We start from the raw sequence: 20,163 nt of genomic DNA, 5'->3' as shown, positions 1-20,163 counted from the left end.
GACATATGTAATCCATGCAAATACGAATTCAGCATTAACAATTCACCATCTTTTTCTAAAGTGAAGGACTCGGATAACACATCTGTAATAAAAAAAAAAAAAAAAGACGTTACAAAAGAGTTTGAAAATAAGTGCACATTTCTGGGAAAGCGGGTAAATATTGCCATCAAATCTTGCTAATTATTCATCAATAGAAATAGGCAGCTATTAAAAAGAAATATGTGGCAAATTATTCATCATTGTGCAACACATATACCACATGCCAAAAGAACTTTCACTTACACTGCTCATCTTAGTATAAAAGGAGTGAATGATTTTTTTGCCTCTGAGCTCTCAACGTGGATGTGAGCATGGGTGTGACATGTGATGTGAGTGACCAATTGTCATGACAATGTCAGGTCATGTAAAGACTTAAAGACACGTACACATATAGAAATCAAAGATACACAAATTGGCCATGGCCAGTGAAAAAGTGAGGGGACAAATTCATGTTTTATTAAAAATGGTGGGACATGTCCTCTGCGGATTCTACGCCCCTGTTTTCGAGCATGGCTGGAGGATTTGCCCATTCCCTCACAAGCAAGGCCGGCGCTACCTGTAGGCAGAGTAGGCAATTGCCTAGGGCCTCGGGCTTGAATGTGGGTCCTACATAACCATAACATCCTTATAGGCTAGTCCACCAATCAAGACGGGCATCAAAAGACTAGGCTCTTTGTCCATTGGATATAGATGAATTGTCACTGACCTGTAGTGAAACCAATTAATGTCACCATTTCAAAATGAGTGCCATCCTCTGAATGTTTGAAGAGGGGTACGATGAACAAAATGCAAAAATGCGACTTTTCTTCAGCTGACTGACTTTAAGTCAGTGACTTATTATGGAGCAGAAATGAACACATCCTTCAGGGGCTTCTGAGCGAAAGGCTAAACAGGCATGCAAAGAAAGTGCAGCTCATGATGCAGTTATCTGAGTTGTAATCATCAATTTTAGAGTGATTGTAATGTATTCTAAAAAATAAACTGGGCCTTGTTCTGTCGATCAGAGTCATTTCGGGATAGATCATTTGCCGGTTTATTCTGAGTTCAAAAGAGCGTGAGCGCCGTCGATACTGTCAGACACTTTGAATTCATGCATACAATGACATTGAGTCAGGAGCTGACTAGCAAAATACTAAAGAAAAAGTAAATAATAGACTTGCTGTGATAGTCAGTGTTCCCAGTGTTACACAGTGTTCGGCCGCACGCCAATTACATCACTTGCCTACCACGGCACCGCTCCCACTATCATTTTGCTTTTTTTTTTGTAATTAACACTTTTATTGATTCACAAGTTAACACAAATAAACAAACAACATATATAATGAATCAAACTATTTTAACATAAATCCTCACTATAACCCCTCCCTCTACCAACCTTTCACCCCACCCTGGTCCCCCCACGAACACCCCTGTGGTCAAAAGAATAAATATAAACTCTCATATCTAAAATAAATAAATAAATAAATAAATAAATAAATAAATAAAAATACACACAATTTATATATATATATATATATATATATATATATATATATATATATATATATATATATATATATATATATAAAATTACAATAATCAAGACCAAACTCTAAATTATACTCTCCACTGCCCCGCCGCGAGACTCCCCCAAAAACGCCAAATAACTGCTCCATTTCTTCCTGAAGGAATTCCCAACTCCAATCCTTCTGCTCGACCCCTCCTCGAAGGCAGCCACCCTCCCCATCTCCATACACCACTCTGGAAACGAGGGCGCTCCATCTGATTTCCATCCCCTTAAAATAACCTGTCTACCAATCATCACACTGGTCAAAACCCAATCCTGCAATGGATATATATATATATATATATATATACATCTTCTATACCGCTTAATCCTTTTCAGGGTCACGGGGAAGCCTAGAGCCTATCCCAGGGTGCATCGGGCACAAAGGTGGACAGGGTGCCAATCCATTGCAGGGCACACAAACGCATACACACATCCATTCATACACTACGGACACTTTAGACCTGCCAATCAGCCTACCGTGCATGTCTTTGGACAGGGGGAGGAAACCCCGGCAGCACAGGGAGAACATGCAAACTCCACACACACATGGTCACGGTGGGAATCAAACCCTGACCCTGGAGGTGTGAGGCGAACGTGCTCCAGTAGGTGCTTGAGGATTGGGTCCTGTTGTGGGTGGGGGTTGTCTGTGTTCATACCCAAATTCTCCACCAATGTAACAACTTGATGCAGTGATGGGCAGAACACAGACACAGCAGAAAAAGGGTTGGTGCAAAAAGGGTGAATTTATTTTCTTTGGGTGAGGGAGAAGTGGAAGGGTGGTGGCGTAGGAGGTGTTGGCTTTGTGGGTTCTGGGCTGTGTACAGGCACTAGGGCAGTGCATGTCAGAGAGCTCAGTGGGCTAGGTTTGCACAGGCTGGAGGGTGTTGGCGTCGAGAGGACTGGGGCACTCCCATGGGTGCTGAGGATGAGAGCTCTTGGAGCGACGCAGGAGGTGAGCTTTGCTGTTATCATTGTCATAACAGTCGTTGGTGCCTGTAATGGAGACAGAAAGCAATCAGCAGAAAGCAGTTGGGAGAGAGAATCTCCTTATGGATGAGGAGCCGCTACAGTCACTATCACCTGCCAGCCATGCTTTATCCCCCCACCCGGCCGCCAAAATTGTTGAACTAGTGTGTCCACAGGCAAGAGGGTAAAAGAAATTCTACAGTAGAGTCCAGGGTTCAAGTCCCTGTTTAGGCATTATAATACCCCCTTGGTGTTCGCTGGGTTTGTCTTCTTGGCTGGAAACGCCAAAGCTTGGTTGAAGTTGACCATGGTTTCCAAATCGCATGAGAACCAGTTCGAATTAGCCTTCTCTGGTCCAGAGGACAAACTTTGAAACTGCTGATGCTTTCCAAATTATACCCATGCTTTGCCAAGCAAAAGTTCAGAGTGACTATTGTGAGGACAAGTTATGCTGGGGAAGTTTACCGCATGTCAAAAGTCAGAAGTTTTGTTTAAAAAAAAAAAAAGACACTACTCAAAAAGAAAATTCTATGGTTATGGCGATTATTCAACAGACCCACTGAAACCTGTATTGTGAAAATGTCTCAAGCTGCATTTTCAGGCAATTTTATTTTTCAGCAAGCACAATGGGCAAACTTCGGAAACATATTACATTACTTTTATTCATTTAGCAGACACTTTTATCCAAAGCGACTTACAAATGAGAGAATACAAGCAAGCGATATATCAGGCAGAGAACAATACAAGTAGTGCTACCATGCAAGATCTATTAATTGAGTTCTAGAAGAAGCAACGTGTGCAGAGTAGAAGTGTAAGTGCCAGAGTTTTTAAAATTTTATTTATTTATGTATTTATAATTTTTTTATTAGGGGTTGGTTACGTGTTCACAGAAGAGGTGGGTCTTTAGCTGTTTTTTGAAGATAGTGACAGATTCTGTGGTCCGGATTGAGGTTGGAAGTTCATTCCACCACTGAGGGACAGATAGTGTGAAGGTTCTGGAAAGGGACCTTGAGCCACGTTGAGTAGGCACTACTAAGTGTCGGTCATTGATCTATCGCAGATTGTGTGAGGGAATGTAAGCCTTCAGAAGAGTGTTGAGGTAGGGGGGTGCTGTTCCAGACAAGGTCTTGTACATGAGCATCAAGGCCTTGAATTTGATACGGGTGGCTACAGGAAGCCAGTGGAGGTGGATGAAGATGGGTGTGACATGGGTTCTCTTGGGCTGCTTGAAGACGAGGCGTGCTGCTGCATTCTGAATAATCTGAAGGGGTAGTGCATTGCAATAGTCCAGTTTTGATATGACAAGAGCCTGGACTAGTAGCTGTGTAGCCTGTTCGATGAGATAGGGTCTGATTTTCTTGATGTTGTACAGAATGATCCTACAGGTCCATGCAGTTGTTGAAATGTGGTCTGTAAAGGTGAAGCTGTCATCAAGAATAACCCCAAGGTTCCTGGCTGTCCTGATTGGCTTGAATGTGGTTGAGCCGAGCTATACAGTGAGGTTGTGGTTGATTGAGGCGCAGGCTGGGATGACGAGAAGCTCAGTTTTTGCCAAGTTGAGCTTAAGGTGGTGTTCCCTCATCCACTCCGAGATGTCCGACAGGCAAGCAGAGATTTGTGTAGAGACAGAAGGATCATCAGGCTTGAAGGATCTGTCTGCATGATATTACAGCACGTTGTTAAATTACTACTGGTAATTAAGCAAAAGAGTTGTTACCTAAGCATTTTTACCTTTTAGCATGAGGTTGACAAAGACATGGATGGTCATCATAGAGATTCAAGTCCATAATAATTTCCGCATTAGACTGTGCAAAAAAAAAAAACAGCTAGCACCAGTCTGTATGTAAAAGGGTACACTACATGACCCTAACATGATTTGAAAACACAACCTTCTCAGTTTATATCAGACAAACAACTTTTGTGCCACAAGGTCCTAGCCAAAAGGCTACATAGCAGGCCCGGATTGGCTAATCGGGAGCACCGGGAGAATTCCCGGTGGGCCGTTCTGTTTTTTGGTCCGCGAGAGCCAGTGTTGTCATGTCACTGGGTTGAAATATGGATAATGTCCCGAAGCGGCCTGTACTATTTTGCCACAGCCCCACTCTTTTTATTTATTATTTTCCCGCAGCCCACTCGAAGAGTGCAGCCTGTAGTTTAATGATGACGTAATTATCTTTTGACTCCCCTAAAAGCGGCACCTTGCTAAAAAAGAAACGTAACTTTTAAACTTCAGTCAGTGGTGCTTGTTGTTGATGCAGGATATAGGCTAAAATGGATAAAAGAAAGCGCAAAGGCGGTGCTGAAAAGGAAAGATTTTAAAAAAAGAAAAAAAAAGAAAGAAAGCTCTATTGCTCTATTGCTCATTGAGTGAATATAAGAATTAGAAGAATTAATATTAATGAAGAGTATGGTGTAGGCTACACCTGTTCAATAAAAAATGCCCTGAGATAATGAATAATACCAGATGATTCAGCACTACATTAGTGAAACTGACTTGACTTGATCAGAAAGCTTTGTAAAAAGGGGAGATTTGTGGTGAGAAATATGACAATTTGTAAAATTTGATTTAGTGTCAGAAGCAGAGCCAGGACCCAGTTGTAGGCCTATGCAGGAGATTGATGCTCTCACTGTGGAAGACACAGGTAAGATGTTGTACCACAGCAAACATGATCACATTACTTACAATAGGCCTATAACAACTTTCTATGCCCAAGTGTTAGTGACCCATTATGTTTTTTATCAAAAGATAGTAGCCTAAATATACAAAGCCCATTATTGAAAGGGAATAGGATAAAAGTCATATGAAATAAGCCCGCATATTTTGCCATTTGGATATTTTAGTAGATTAAATTAAAACGTGCTTTCCATGTCAAATATGTTAAAGCTTACAGAATGCTTTTTATTGTGATTAAGGTGCACTCGAGTCTGGGGATACAGAAGGAAGTGTGAAAGGGAGAGCGGAGTCTACTCAGGAACTGATAACAGAGGCGACAATTCAGCAGCAGAACCACAAGCTAGGAACAAGGCAGATGAAGATGATTCTGTTGATAGTTTTGATTACTTTGCTCGACCTCAGTCACAAGCTATACATACATTTTTTCTTATCATCCTCAACAAACCCCAAATGTTCCTATACCAAAGGTTTTCAATAGCAAAGACAGAACAAACCACAAGTGGCTGACTTACTGTGAAAAAAAAAAACAATCTCTGGACTGTTCTGTTTGTTTGGCATTTGTACCTTTGGTAAGTGATGGCTATTTCATAAAGGGAGATGTGAAAGACTAGAAACATATTCACCAAAGGATTGAAATTCTCATGTCTTTGGTCAATGACACTGTGATAAACAAAGTTGCAGAGACCAGTGCATTGCTCAGGCATTTATTAATGTTTTAGGGTTGGTCATGTTTCCTTGAAGCTACAGTTATGCAGAGGAAAAAGAGATGAAATCATAATTTGAACGTTATACTGTGAAAATAATTCTTGCAGAGAACAGTGCAATACTTTTTTTATTCTTTATTTGTGTTTAAGGATTGGTTATCTGTGAACAATTTTGCACAGAATATATATTCAGATATTGCAGAAAAGGACATTGTGATGTTTTAAAGAATAGTGTTGGAGATATACCCTTTAACAAATGTTCTCATATTTGTGTTGAAGATGTAAAGCAGCCGTTTCCTTAAATTATGCAAAGGGAAAATAGGTGATGGTGTCATTAGAAAATACAATACATTGAAATTTATTCTTTATTATTTAATATTTTTTAAATTTTATATTTGTATTTATTTGATATTTTTTCATTTCAAGTTTTAAATATTTATTAACACTTTTTATTTATTTATTTATTTATTTATTTATTTATTTATTTTTACAGAAAATAGATTTTGATACGGTTAAACATTACATTGTGTTGTAAAGAATACTGTTGTTAAATAAATCTTCACTTTGAAGCAACACTTAGGCTACTGTATTTGCACTGAATTTGAAATTATGATATTTTTGAAAAAATACAATGAATTACAAGGCTGTAGAGAACAGTGCACTATTGCAGACTTATATAGTGAGGTTTTAATTACATTATTTTAACATAGTCAGTCGTTAACTAAAGTGGCCCAATCTAAGGCATGAAGCTCCAGGACTGAAAATGAGTCCCACTCCGGCCCTGCTACATAGCATCATGGTACAGAAATTGCAAGGCATACTTATTCATCGTTGATGAATAAGAATAAGAATGAATACTTATTCATTCATTCTTCTGATCTGGAGTCAGACGCACTACCGTTGCGCCACGAGGTCCCAGACCGAAGCTGGCAGCGCATCATGGTGCAAGGCATACTTGTTCATCGGCGCGGTGATCAAGACGCATTGGAACTCGGAGACAGGAGGTGGGCTGTGACTGTTGCGACTAGTGTCTGACATCTGGGCAAGAGCTTTTTCAGAGGACAAGGCACGAGCCCTTTAAAGGCATAACCTGGCTGGTTTCCCCTTCCCTGGACATTAAGGGAGATTTTCAAGATCAAATGGCAGATCTCACCCCAGTGCGTGAGAGTGAAGCGTGGACAACTTATACCTGAAGCGCAACTCAGAGACTCGACTGCCTATGCGATAGAACCGTGGTTCAGTTTTCTTTTGGGTGACTTCACACATTTACCATTTGTACGAGGCCTTTGTGTCATTATATGTGTCAGATGATGGGCAATCGGTGGCAAAGGTGGCATAAAGCTGCTTTTTGCGAGGCATACAGAGCCAAGATCGCACGTCAGTTTGAGGTGTGGAATTAACTTGTTTGTTAGAACTTTTGGTCTCCTCGTGCAGAAAAGCCAAGTTTAATTAAAGATGCTGATGCTATTCTTCTTGTTCTCATACCATGACACGAAGGCATTCCTTGAAGCAAGACAAGCCTTCAGAGTGAGCCTTACGAATAAGAGTTCTGCTGGTAACAATTTCCAAGCGACATGCTGCTCAAAAGTTTACAAGTTGTAAGCAAAAATACGAACAAGGTCGTTAAACAGAAAGCACTGGGGTTAAGTTGACCTCAACTTAGAAACTGGCCAACATAATAGATAGGACCAAAGTTCACCATTCTCTTGGTTAACATCACCATTTTACAGGTTTCACAAGAACCTTGTCTCTTTGTATGTCTCAGACTGCAGGCAGTCAGTGGCTAAAGACGTATGAAGGACAGAGCCGTGGTTGAACCCTGCTGGTTTGTGTCCTTGAATAGTGCTGCTGAGCGTAAAATAGTCCCTGTTTGGGCGTTGTAGGACCCCCCTGTTTGATCCTCCAGATCCTTAGAGAGGACCAGTGAAACCATCTAATGTGCCATTTTCAGGCATGTTTTGTTCAGCAAGCAAAATGGGCAAACTAAGGAAACATACAGCAGGTTGTCAAGTTACTAATGGTTACTAGGTGAGAGTGTCGCTACCTGAGCTTTGTTACCTTTTAGCATGAGGTTGTGTTGTGGATAAAAAATGTCATAAAATAAACATAAGGGAGAAGAAGGAAAAACGGGCACCTAGACACATAGAAGCGGGATTAGGCGGACATTGACAGATTGGAATTACGAGCAATTTAAGAGCAGTAATAGTCAAAAAAAGTCAAAAAGAAGTGTACGAGCTGAGGAGTGCTAAAAACACACACACACACACACACACTCGTACAGTCAAGGGCGGGCATGTAGACACAACATACATACACACACATGAATAACTTTAATAAAATCTTATAGTAATAGAGAAACTCTATAAAAAACAGAATAGTAGGATATGCAGGACAGTAGAACTGTAATGATATTAAGAAGTTGGAAGTACAGTAAACCGCTTTTCAAGTAGTATAAATATATATAAACTAAGAAATATAGTGCAAATATGAAAATAAATTATAAACGAGAAATACAGGAAAAAAAGGAAAATATAACTTACTCATGATTCAGGTGGTGAAGATTCTCGTCTCGCAAGGAAAGCCTTAATTTTTAGAGAACCATGAAGAAAGCCAGTTATAAGGGTGGCTGGGTCAAACTGCCCCCCCCTCTATTTAACGATAAGACCAAGGTCCCTCCCGGTTGTTTAGTCGTCTTGCCTACGTCATTTTTTTTACCTAGGGAATTGAGAATCCTGGTTTCTGACTACCTAGGTAAATGAGAGTCCTGGTTTTTGACCCCCTAGGTAAATGAGAATCCTGGTTTTTGACAACCTAGGTAACTAGAAACTCTGGGTTTTTGTTTCCTGGGTTGTTGGAAATGCCTGGGTTCTGATTTTATGTGTAAATTAAAACCCCTGGTTTCAATTCTATGGGTAAGTGAAATAGGCCTTTTCTGGAAACCTATGGGTTATCTAGTGTGTAAATACAGTATAAATACTGGAGCTTAAGCTCAGGGTATTGGGATCACTTCTGAGAATTCTCATCGGTGTGGATCTCGTGTGGTGGAATGGAACAATAAAGCTGGACCCTTGCTTCTTCTCACTCACGGCTGGTGTATTTTTTCTATCTCAGAGGTAGATGTGAGTATTGGCTTCTAAGTTGAATTTTAAATGTTTTTGGGTAATAGGCTAAATTCGAGCCAACAGTTGTGAGAGTGCGTGAGAGTGAAGTGAGCAGTTGTCACCCCAGTGCGTGAGAGTGAAGCGTGGACAACTTATACCTGAAGCGCAACTCAGAGACTCGACTGCCTATGCGATAGAACCGTGGTTCAGCTTTCTTTTGGGTGACTTCACACATTTACCATTTGTACGAGGCCTTTGTGTCATTATATGTGTCAGATGATGGGCAATCGGTGGCAAAGGTGGCATAAAGCAGCTTTTTGCGAGGCATACAGAGCCAAGATCGCACGTCAGTTTGAGGTGTGGAATTAACTTGTTTGTTAGAAATTTTGGTCTCCTCATGCAGAAAAGCCAAGTTTAATTAAAGATGCTGATGCTATTCTTCTTGTTCTCATACCATGACACGAAGGCATTCCTTGAACCAAGACAAGCCTTCAGAGTGAGCCTCAGAGTGAATAGTGCTGCTGAGCGTAAAATAGTCCCTGTTTGGGTGTCGTAGGAACCCCCTGTTTGATCCTCCAGATCCTTGGAGAGGACCAGTGAAACCATCTAATGTGCCATTTTCAGGCATGTTTTGTTCAGCAAGCAAAATGGGCAAACTAAGGAAACATACAGCAGGTTGTCAAGTTACTAATGGTTACTAGGTGAGAGTGTCGCTACCTGAGCTTTGTTACCTTTTAGCATGAGGTTGACAAAGACATGGTTGGTGGTCATAGAGATTGGAGTCCATATAACAGCATCCCTGTCAGACTGCACAGAAAATCATGGGTCTGTGTGAAAAAGAGTACATCGAATGACCCCGACGTGACTTGAACACGCAACCTTCTGATCTGGAGTCAGACGCGCTACCGTTGCACCACGAGGTCCCAGGGTTCAAGTCCCTGTTTGGGCGTTGTAGGACCCACCTGTTTGACCATCCAGATCCTTGGAGGGGACCAGTGAAACCATCTAAGGTGCCATTTTCAGGCATGTTTTGTTCAGCAAGCAAAATGGGCAAACTAAGGAAACATACAGCAGGTTGTCAAGTTACTAATGGTTACTAGGTGAGAGTGTCGCTACCTGAGCTTTGTTACCTTTTAGCATGAGGTTGACAAAGACATGGGTGGTCGTCATAGAGATTGGAGTCCATATAAGAGCATCCCTGTCAGACTGCGCAGAAAATCATGGGTCTGTGTGAAAAAGAGCACATCAAATGACCCCGACATGACTTGAACACGCAACCTAATGATCTGAAGGTTGCGCTTTATACCTGAAGCGCAACTCAGAGACTCGACTGCCTATGCGATAGAACCGTGGTTCAGCTTTCTTTTGGGTGACTTCACACATTTACCATTTGTACGAGGCCTTTGTGTCATTATATGTGTCAGATGATGGGCAATCGGTGGCAAAGGTGGCATAAAGCTGCTTTTTGCGAGGCATACAGAGCCAAGATCGCACGTCAGTTTGAGGTGTGGAATTAACTTGTTTGTTAGAACTTTTGGTCTCCTCGTGCAGAAAAGCCAAGTTTAATTAAAGATGCTGATGCTATTCTACTTGTTCTCATACCATGACACGAAGGCATTCCTTGAACCAAGACAAGCCTTCAGAGTGAGCCTTACGAATAAGAGTTCTGCTGGTAACAATTTCCAAGCGACATGCTGGTCAAAAGTCTACAAGTTGTAAGCAAAAATACGAACAAGGTCGTTAAACAGAAAGCACTGGGGTTAAGTTGACCTCAACCTAGAAACTGGCCAACATAATAGATAGGACCAAAGTTCAACATTCTCTTGGTTAACGTCACCATTTTACAGGTTTCACAAGAACCTTGTCTCTTTGTATGTCTCAGACGCAAGGCAGTCAGTGGCTAAAGACGAATGAAGGACAGAGCCGTGGTTGAACCCTGCTGGTTTGTGTCCTTGAATAGTGCTGCTGAGCGTAAAATAGGAGACAAACACCCGGTGTGTAATTCGTGAGGAAGTTGTGTTAATAGTTTGTAGAAAGCCATGAGAACCAGATGGGATGGGCCCTTTCCGATCCAGGGGCTGAGCACCAGTTATGTCTGTGAGAACCATTGAACTAGAGCCTGACCATTTAAATTTTGTTTCTTATTAACTTATAACTGTACCAAAATACTGTACTCAAAATATCACTCAGATCCTTCATACATGACATTTAAATGTTGCTCACTTTGGAGGAATGTGAATATGCATTTAACTTAGTCTAAAATAAAATTTATCATCTGTGAGCTTTGTTTCAATTTACCACCAAGTTGTTACCTTGGCTGAACGCACAATTGTAAGAAGCATACGATTCGTCCTATAATTTTATCCATTTCATTTAAACTGTATTTGACCATATTAAGGTAGTGTTAAATCTACTCATATCACAAACCACATTTCCCATCCTTCACTGCGGTCCACAAACATGGCTGGCTGCCATGGACTGTAATTCCCAGATCACACACACCTGCATCCAGTTCTCAGCATCCAGTTCTCAGCTCTCAGTTTTTATCAGTTCTCAGCTGCTGTATAACATATTATCAATTCAATTTACTTCACGGGTTCTCGAGTTTGTGACCACTGCTTTGTATTATTTAAATATTGTAACTCGAATACTTTGTATGACATATCCATAGCACACCGTATAGCACATATGTATATACATATACACACCCACACATATATATATTTGCATAACTACTCTATTTACCAATCTACGGTTCAGGAAAAAACACTTCAAACTACACTATTGTAAAGGGACCGTAATTAAACTACCTCCCAAACTCATATCAGCACAACATGTCGGCAAAAGTAAGTAATCAAATCATCACCTTATTCTAATGTTACGGACTCAGATATCACATCTGTAACAGGCGTACAACACATTATACAGAATTAAAAATGTGCAGACTACTACTGCCATCTGATCTTACTAATTACTTATCATTGGACATATACACAGCATTTAAAGAGAAAACATGCAGAAATTATTCAGCATTATACAACACGAATACCACACGCCAGAAGAATTCGCATTTACACTGCTTAAGATATTGTATAGACACGTACCCATATAGGAATCACCGATACAAATTAATTATGGTTACTCCAGCTCTTGTTAGCGAGTCAGTTCATGAAGGTAGACTGCTCTCTAAAACCAAATGTTTAGGCTCAACATTATCTCAACAGGGAGGATGTGACCTAGCCTGATACGGACCACATTGTGATCAGCCAGAGAGTGTTACCTCGGGTCGGTTTTACTTTTCAGGGTTTTTTTATTAATATCACTCAAAACGAACAGGTTCACATGTCAGCTGATCAATTTTATCATTAGTCAGGCAAAGATAAAGATGTCTGTGCAGAAGAAACTAAGTGGCACAATGCACACCACATAAACTATTATTAAAGTTCTCTTCGGACTGATAACATCAAGACATGCTGATTGATTTTAATTTTTACAGGAATATATCCACGTATATATATATATATATACATTGAATCACTTTGACTTTAATGTAGAGCGTGAGATAACTAAACGATTGGAAAAAAGGGGAAAAAACAGAAATCTCTCGCACGCGCTCTCTCCCTCTCTCGCGCGCTCGGTGGTTTAGATAACCGTCACCATGGGACTCAAAACACTTTCATTCAGTTTCCAAACAGGGAAACATACGGAATTCAAATTAAAATGAAAAGAATGATTTGGAGCTCCGGCGCGCATGATTCTGACCAGCCGTGTACCCCATCTAAACATGGAACTGTGTACAATCTGCGCAACACGGTCTCAATCCAGTCTGGTGTCATGCCAGGAGACTGAGGAGCCGGGCCGGACGGAGACCCTCCCTCCTAACTTGGAACACGCACAGTAACACCATAATACTAAACAAACAACAAACACACATAAAACTCTTTTAGGCGAACCACACAGACAGTTTTGCAAAACACCCATCGTCTTTGAGTTATGACAACTTTAAATTAATTTCAACCAATGAAGCGCATTGAGTTGGAGAAATCACCTTTTCCTCTACAGTCAAATGTCTTCCATTAAAACTCATTTAATAATCTGTATAATAACCACAAGTTTTTAACTTAATTACTCATAGAAATAATGTTGTTCCAACTAGTTTTTCCACATTATTTAAAAGGAATTTAAGTGTTATGTACTTATTTACCATAATTGTGAACACAATTTTTTCTTTAAAAATATAATTTACTAACTTCAAGTTGTATAACAATAGTTACCAAAATACTACAAATATAAATGAAATGAAATATAAATATAAATGGAATATAAATGAAAGGTCCAAATGGACTTTCTCCTCCACATTTCGAGCGTCGGACTCACTCATTTCTTAACAGTGGCTTCTGGGGCCTGAAAATGCACACTTGTTTCCCCACCTTCAGTCTTCCTTTTTCCCTGGATCACACAATCTGGGAATATGTTTTTATATATTACAGGTCTAGTAATTCTTCTTTACACAATGGGCAGTCGAACAGATGTCTAAAATATGTGCCATTGGCGTGCATGCTCCCCAAAATTTTTAACACACTTATACAGCAGTTATTGATACCAAATCAATTATAATACACACAGTCTCGCCGACTCACCTAAAGTATGTACCGGATTCGAAACATTCAAAGTCCGCAAGATATCTCACAATGCTCCGCATTACCCAGCTCACTCTGAAGAACTCACACACACCGAATTGTCTTACCTTTTCCCCCTTTTTTTTTTTTTTTTTTTTTTTTTCCCCTTGTCCTTCCACACAGATGCACAGATAAGAACGGACAGGAACACACACACATACACCCCCCCTTTCTATCAACAACGCAGGCAAGCTCACATACACACATTGTATTCCACATTATTACACTTATTTATGTTACTACATGAAGTTTTCAAAGTATTAAGCACTTCCATACCAGCTCCGTACGCATGGAGCTTATAGTCATACAAATTAAATCCAACTTTCTCCAAAAGAATTCTTTTCTCTGAATCTTATCCAACTTATCCAATACTTCAGGTATGGAGCTCATGTTCAGAGCACTAATAAATACATTTTCCCTGTTTCCAAAACTTACACGCTCTCATACCACACTCATATTATAAGCACATACATTATAAGCACACACATTTGTTAGTACATATTCCATTCATACACCGGGCATGCTGTATTGCATGACCCGGACCTGGGCCCAGGATTTATTCCCCTCTCTATCCAGCCCTGGAATCTAATCTATCTATCTTTTATCTAATCCTTTTCCAGCGGTATTAGGGGTCCCCACCAATGCAGCCGCCACTAGACTGCTAGTCTAGTCTAGTAGCCGGTATCTGGGGTCTGAGGCCTCATTTTCCACCTGCTTTCTATCCAGCCCTGGAGTACTTCTCTATTTCTCTACTCTTTTTTCTACCTTTTTTCCCTTCCTCCAGCGGTATTGCAGGACTTTCACTCACACAACACATATACCATTTCTTTATTACAATTATAAAAAGTACATTCTACAATCTACACTTCTCTTACCTCTTCTCACTCACTCCAGGTTCTTTTGGAGACCCACTTAGTCTTTCTTCCCACCCCGGGGCTTCTCAATCGTAACAACAGACCACTAAAACAGAGCTTTGAAATAACAGGCGTCTGCAATGCCTTTTCCTATACGGCCTGTCTGTTGCTTAGAGAGCGAAGTCCCACGGGAGAGATTCCAGACATATAGATCTTAGCCCAGTCCCATCTGGGGTGCCAAATGTTGGCTCGAATTTAGCCTATTACCCAAAAACATTTAAAATTCAACTTAGAAGCCAATACTCACATCTACCTCTGAGATAGAAAAAATACACCAGCCGTGAGTGAGAAGAAGCAAGGGTCCAGCTTTATTGTTCCATTCCACCACACGAGATCCACACCGATGAGAATTCTCAGAAGTGATCCCAATATCCTGAGCTTAAGCTCCAGTATTTATACTGTATTTACACACTAGATAACCCATAGGTTTCCAGAAAAGGCCTATTTCACTTACCCATAGAATTGAAACCAGGGGTTTTAATTTACACATAAAATCAGAACCCAGGCATTTCCAACAACCCAGGAAACAAAAACCCAGAGTTTCTAGTTACCTAGGTTGTCAAAAACCAGGATTCTCATTTACCTAGGTTGTCAAAAACCAGGACTTTCATTTACCTAGGTAGTCAGAAACCAGGATTCTCAATTCCCTAGGTAAAAAAAATGACGTAAGCAAGACGACTAAACAACCGGGAGGGACCTTGGTCTTATCGTTATCTCGAGGGGGGGGGGGGGGGGGGGGGCAGTTTGACCCAGCCACCCTTATAACTGGCTTTCTTCATGGTTCTCTAAAAATTAAGGCTTTCCTTGTGAGACAAGAATCTTCACCATCTGAATCATGAGTAAGTTATATTTTCCTTTTTTTCCTGTATTTCTCGTTTATAATTTATTTTCATATTTGCACTATATTTCTTAGTTTATATATATTTATACTACTTGAAAAGCGGTTTACTGTACTTCCAACTTCTTAATATCATTACAGTTCTACTGTCCTGCATATCCTACTATTCTGTTTTTTATAGAGTTTCTCTATTACTATAAGATTTTATTAAAGTTATTCATGTGTGTGTATGTATGTTGTGTCTACTTGCCCGCCCTTGACTGTACGAGTGTGTGTGTTTTTTTAGCACTCCTCAGCTCGTACACTTCTTTTTGACTTTTTTTTTTGACTATTACTGCTCTTAAATTGCTCGTAATTCCAATCTGTCAATGTCCGCCTAATCCCGCTTCTATGTGTCTAGGTGCCCGTTTTTCCTTCTTCTCCCTTATGTTTATTTTATGACATTTTTTAGTCGGTAGAGCATCAGACTTTTAATCTGAGGGTCCAGGGTTCAAGTCCCTGTTTGGGTGTTGTAGGACCCACCTGTTTGACCGTCCAGATCCTTGGAGGGGACCAGTGAAACCATCTAAGGTGCCATTTTCAGGCATGTTTTGTTCAGCAAGCACAATGGGCAAACTAAGGAAACATACAGCAGGTTGTCAAGTTACTAATGGTTACTAGGTGAGAGTGTCGCTACCTGAGCTTTGTTACCTTTTAGCATGAGGTTGACAAAGACATGGGTGGTCGTCATAGAGATTGGAGTCCATATAAGAGCATCCCTGTCAGACTGCGCAGAAAATCATGGGTCTGTGTGAAAAAGAGCACATCAAATGACCCCGACATGACTTGAACACGCAACCTAATGATCTGAAGGTTGCGCTTTATACCTGAAGCGCAACTCAGAGACTCGACTGCCTATGCGATTGAACCGTGGTTCAGCTTTCTTTTGGGTGACTTCACACATTTACCATTTATACGAGGCCTTTGTGTCATTATATGTGTCAGATGATGGGCAATCGGTGGCAAAGGTGGCATAAAGCTGCTTTTTGCGAGGCATACAGAGCCAAGATCGCACGTCAGTTTGAGGTGTGGAATTAACTTGTTTGTTAGAAATTTTGGTCTCCTCGTGCAGAAAAGCCAAGTTTAATTAAAGATGCTGATGCTATTCTACTTGTTCTCATACCATGACACGAAGGCATTCCTTGAACCAAGACAAGCCTTCAGAGTGAGCCTTACGAATAAGAGTTCTGCTGGTAACAATTTCCAAGCGACATGCTGCTCAAAAGTCTACTAGTTGTAAACAAAAATACGAACAAGGTCGTTAAACAGAAAGCACTGGGGTTAAGTTGACCTCAACTTAGAAACTGGCCAACATAATAGATAGGACCAAAGTTCAACATTCTCTTGGTTAACGTCACCATTTTACAGGTTTCACAAGAACCTTGTCTCTTTGTATGTCTCAGACTGCAGGCAGTCAGTGGCTAAAGACGTATGAAGGACAGGGCCGTGGTTGAACCCTGCTGGTTTGTGTCCTTGAATAGTGCTGCTGAGCGTAAAATAGGAGACAAACACCCGGTGTGTAATTCGTGAGGAAGTTGTGTTAATAGTTTGTAGAAAGCCATGAGAACCAGATGGGATGGGCCCTTTCCGATCCAGGGGCTGAGCACCTGTTATGTCTGTGAGAACCGGTGAACTAGAGCGTCCACAGGCCTGACCTACAAGCTCGAGGGTAAAGTATGAACTTTACTAGAGCCCAGTTAGCTCAGTCGGTAGAGCATCAGACTTTTAATCTGAGGGTCCAGGCTTCAAGTCCCTGTTTGGGTGTTGTAGGACCCACCTGTTTGATCCTCCAGATCCTTGGAGGGGACCAGTGAAACCATCTAAGGTGCCATTTTCAGGCATGTTTTGTTCAGCAAGCAAAATGGGCAAACTAAGGAAACATACAGCAGGTTGTCAAGTTACTAATGGTTACTAGGTGAGAGTGTCACTACCTGAGCTTTGTTACCTTTTAGCATGAGGTTGACAAAGACATGGGTGGTCGTCATAGAGATTGGAGTCCATATAAGAGCATCCCTGTCAGACTGCGCAGAAAATCATGGGTCTGTGTGAAAAAGAGCACATCGAATGACCCCGACGTGACTCGAACACGCAACCTTCTGATCTGGAGTCAGACGCGCTACCGTTGCGCCACGAGGTCCCAGCCCGAAGCCGGCAGCGCATCATGGTGCAAGGCATACTTGTTCATCGGCGCGGCGATCAAGACGCATTGGAACTCGGAGACAGGTGGTGGGCTGTGACTGTTGCGACTAGTGTCTGACATCCGGGCAAGAGCTTTTTCAGAGGAAAAGGCACGAGCCCTTTTAAGGCATAACCTGGCTGGTTTCCCCTTCCCTGGACATTAAGGGAGATTTTCAAGATCAAATGGCAGATCTCACCCCAGTGCGTGAGAGTGAAGCGTGGACAACTTATACCTGAAGCGCAACTCAGAGACTCGACTGCCTATGCGATAGAACCGTGGTTCAGCTTTCTTTTGGGTGACTTCACACATTTACCATTTGTACGAGGCCTTTGTGTCATTATATGTGTCAGATGATGGGCAATCGGTGGCAAAGGTGGCATAAAGCTGCTTTTTGCGAGGCATACAGAGCCAAGATCGCACGTCAGTTTGAGGTGTGGAATTAACTTGTTTGTTAGAACTTTTGGTCTCCTCGTGCAGAAAAGCCAAGTTTAATTAAAGATGCTGATGCTATTCTACTTGTTCTCATACCATGACACGAAGGCATTCCTTGAACCAAGACAAGCCTTCAGAGTGAGCCTTACGAATAAGAGTTCTGCTGGTAACAATTTCCAAGCGACATGCTGCTCAAAAGTCTACTAGTTGTAAGCAAAAATACGAACAAGGTCGTTAAACAGAAAGCACTGGGGTTAAGTTGACCTCAACTTAGAAACTGGCCAACATAATAGATAGGACCAAAGTTCAACATTCTCTTGGTTAACGTCACCATTTTACAGGTTTCACAAGAACCTTGTCTCTTTGTATGTCTCAGACTGCAGGCAGTCAGTGGCTAAAGACGTATGAAGGACAGAGCCGTGGTTGAACCCTGCTGGTTTGTGTCCTTGAATAGTGCTGCTGAGCGTAAAATAGTCCCTGTTTGGGCGTCGTAGGACCCCCCTGTTTGATCCTCCAGATCCTTGGAGAGGACCTGTGAAACCATCTAATGTGCCATTTTCAGGCATGTTTTGTTCAGCAAGCAAAATGGGCAAACTAAGGAAACATACAGCAGGTTGTCAAGTTACTAATGGTTACTAGGTGAGAGTGTCGCTACCTGAGCTTTGTTACCTTTTAGCATGAGGTTGACAAAGACATGGGTGGTGGTCATAGAGATTGGAGTCCATATAACAGCATCCCTGTCAGACTGCGCAGAAAATCATGGGTCTGTGTGAAAAAGAGCACATCGAATGACCCCGACGTGACTCGAACACGCAACCTTCTGATCTGGAGTCAGACACGCTACCGTTGCGCCACGAGGTCCCAGCCCGAAACCGGCAGCGCATCATGGTGCAAGGCATACTTGTTCATCGGCGCGGCGATCAAGACGCATTGGAACTCGGAGACAGGTGGTGGGCTGTGACTGTTGCGACTAGTGTCTGACATCCGGGCAAGAGCTTTTTCAGAGGACAAGGCACGAGCCCTTTTAAGGCATAACCTGGCTGGTTTCCCCTTCCCTGGACATTAAGGGAGATTTTCAAGATCAAATGGCAGATCTCACCCCAGTGCGTGAGAGTGAAGCGTGGACAACTTATACCTGAAGCGCAACTCAGAGACTCGACTGCCTATGCGATAGAACCGTGGTTCAGCTTTCTTTTGGGTGACTTCACACATTTACCATTTGTACGAGGCCTTTGTGTCATTATATGTGTCAGATGATGGGCAATCGGTGGCAAAGGTGGCATAAAGCTGCTTTTTGCGAGGCATACAGAGCCAAGATCGCACGTCAGTTTGAGGTGTGGAATTAACTTGTTTGTTAGAAATTTTGGTCTCCTCGTGCAGAAAAGCCAAGTTTAATTAAAGATGCTGATGCTATTCTACTTGTTCTCATACCATGACACGAAGGCATTCCTTGAAGCAAGACAAGCCTTCAGAGTGAGCCTTACGAATAAGAGTTCTGCTGGTAACAATTTCCAAGCGACATGCTGCTCAAAAGTCTACTAGTTGTAAGCAAAAATACGAACAAGGTCGTTAAACAGAAGGCACTGGGGTTAAGTTGACCTCAACTTAGAAACTGGCCAACATAATAGATAGGACCAAAGTTCAACATTCTCTTGGTTAACGTCACCATTTTACAGGTTTCACAAGAACCTTGTCTCTTTGTATGTCTCAGACTGCAGGCAGTCAGTGGCTAAAGACGTATGAAGGACAGAGCCGTGGTTGAACCCTGCTGGTTTGTGTCCTTGAATAGTGCTGCTGAGCGTAAAATAGTCCCTGTTTGGGCGTCGTAGGACCCCCCTGTTTGATCCTCCAGATCCTTGGAGAGGACCTGTGAAACCATCTAATGTGCCATTTTCAGGCATGTTTTGTTCAGCAAGCAAAATGGGCAAACTAAGGAAACATACAGCAGGTTGTCAAGTTACTAATGGTTACTAGGTGAGAGTGTCGCTACCTGAGCTTTGTTACCTTTTAGCATGAGGTTGACAAAGACATGGGTGGTGGTCATAGAGA

General features: G+C 41.6%; 3 non-coding genes across 3 annotated transcripts; all 3 read right to left on the bottom strand.

Annotated features, from left to right (window-relative positions):
* Nucleotides 1–9,884: 9,884 nt before the first annotated feature.
* trnaw-cca (transfer RNA tryptophan (anticodon CCA)) lies at nucleotides 9,885–9,956 on the bottom strand. The gene has a single exon. It is a non-coding gene; the product is annotated as a tRNA-Trp (tRNA).
* Nucleotides 9,957–17,568: 7,612 nt separating this feature from the next.
* On the bottom strand, nucleotides 17,569–17,640 carry trnaw-cca (transfer RNA tryptophan (anticodon CCA)). The gene has a single exon. It is a non-coding gene; the product is annotated as a tRNA-Trp (tRNA).
* Nucleotides 17,641–18,903: 1,263 nt separating this feature from the next.
* On the bottom strand, nucleotides 18,904–18,975 carry trnaw-cca (transfer RNA tryptophan (anticodon CCA)). Its single transcript has one exon. It is a non-coding gene; the product is annotated as a tRNA-Trp (tRNA).
* Nucleotides 18,976–20,163: the final 1,188 nt, after the last annotated feature.

The sequence above is a fragment of the Ictalurus punctatus genome, chromosome 6 (assembly GCF_001660625.3).
Source record: "Ictalurus punctatus breed USDA103 chromosome 6, Coco_2.0, whole genome shotgun sequence".
In the NCBI taxonomy this organism is placed as follows: domain Eukaryota; kingdom Metazoa; phylum Chordata; class Actinopteri; order Siluriformes; family Ictaluridae; genus Ictalurus; species Ictalurus punctatus.
Note: the sequence above shows the minus strand (reverse complement) of the source record. Positions and strands in the feature narration are given on the sequence as shown.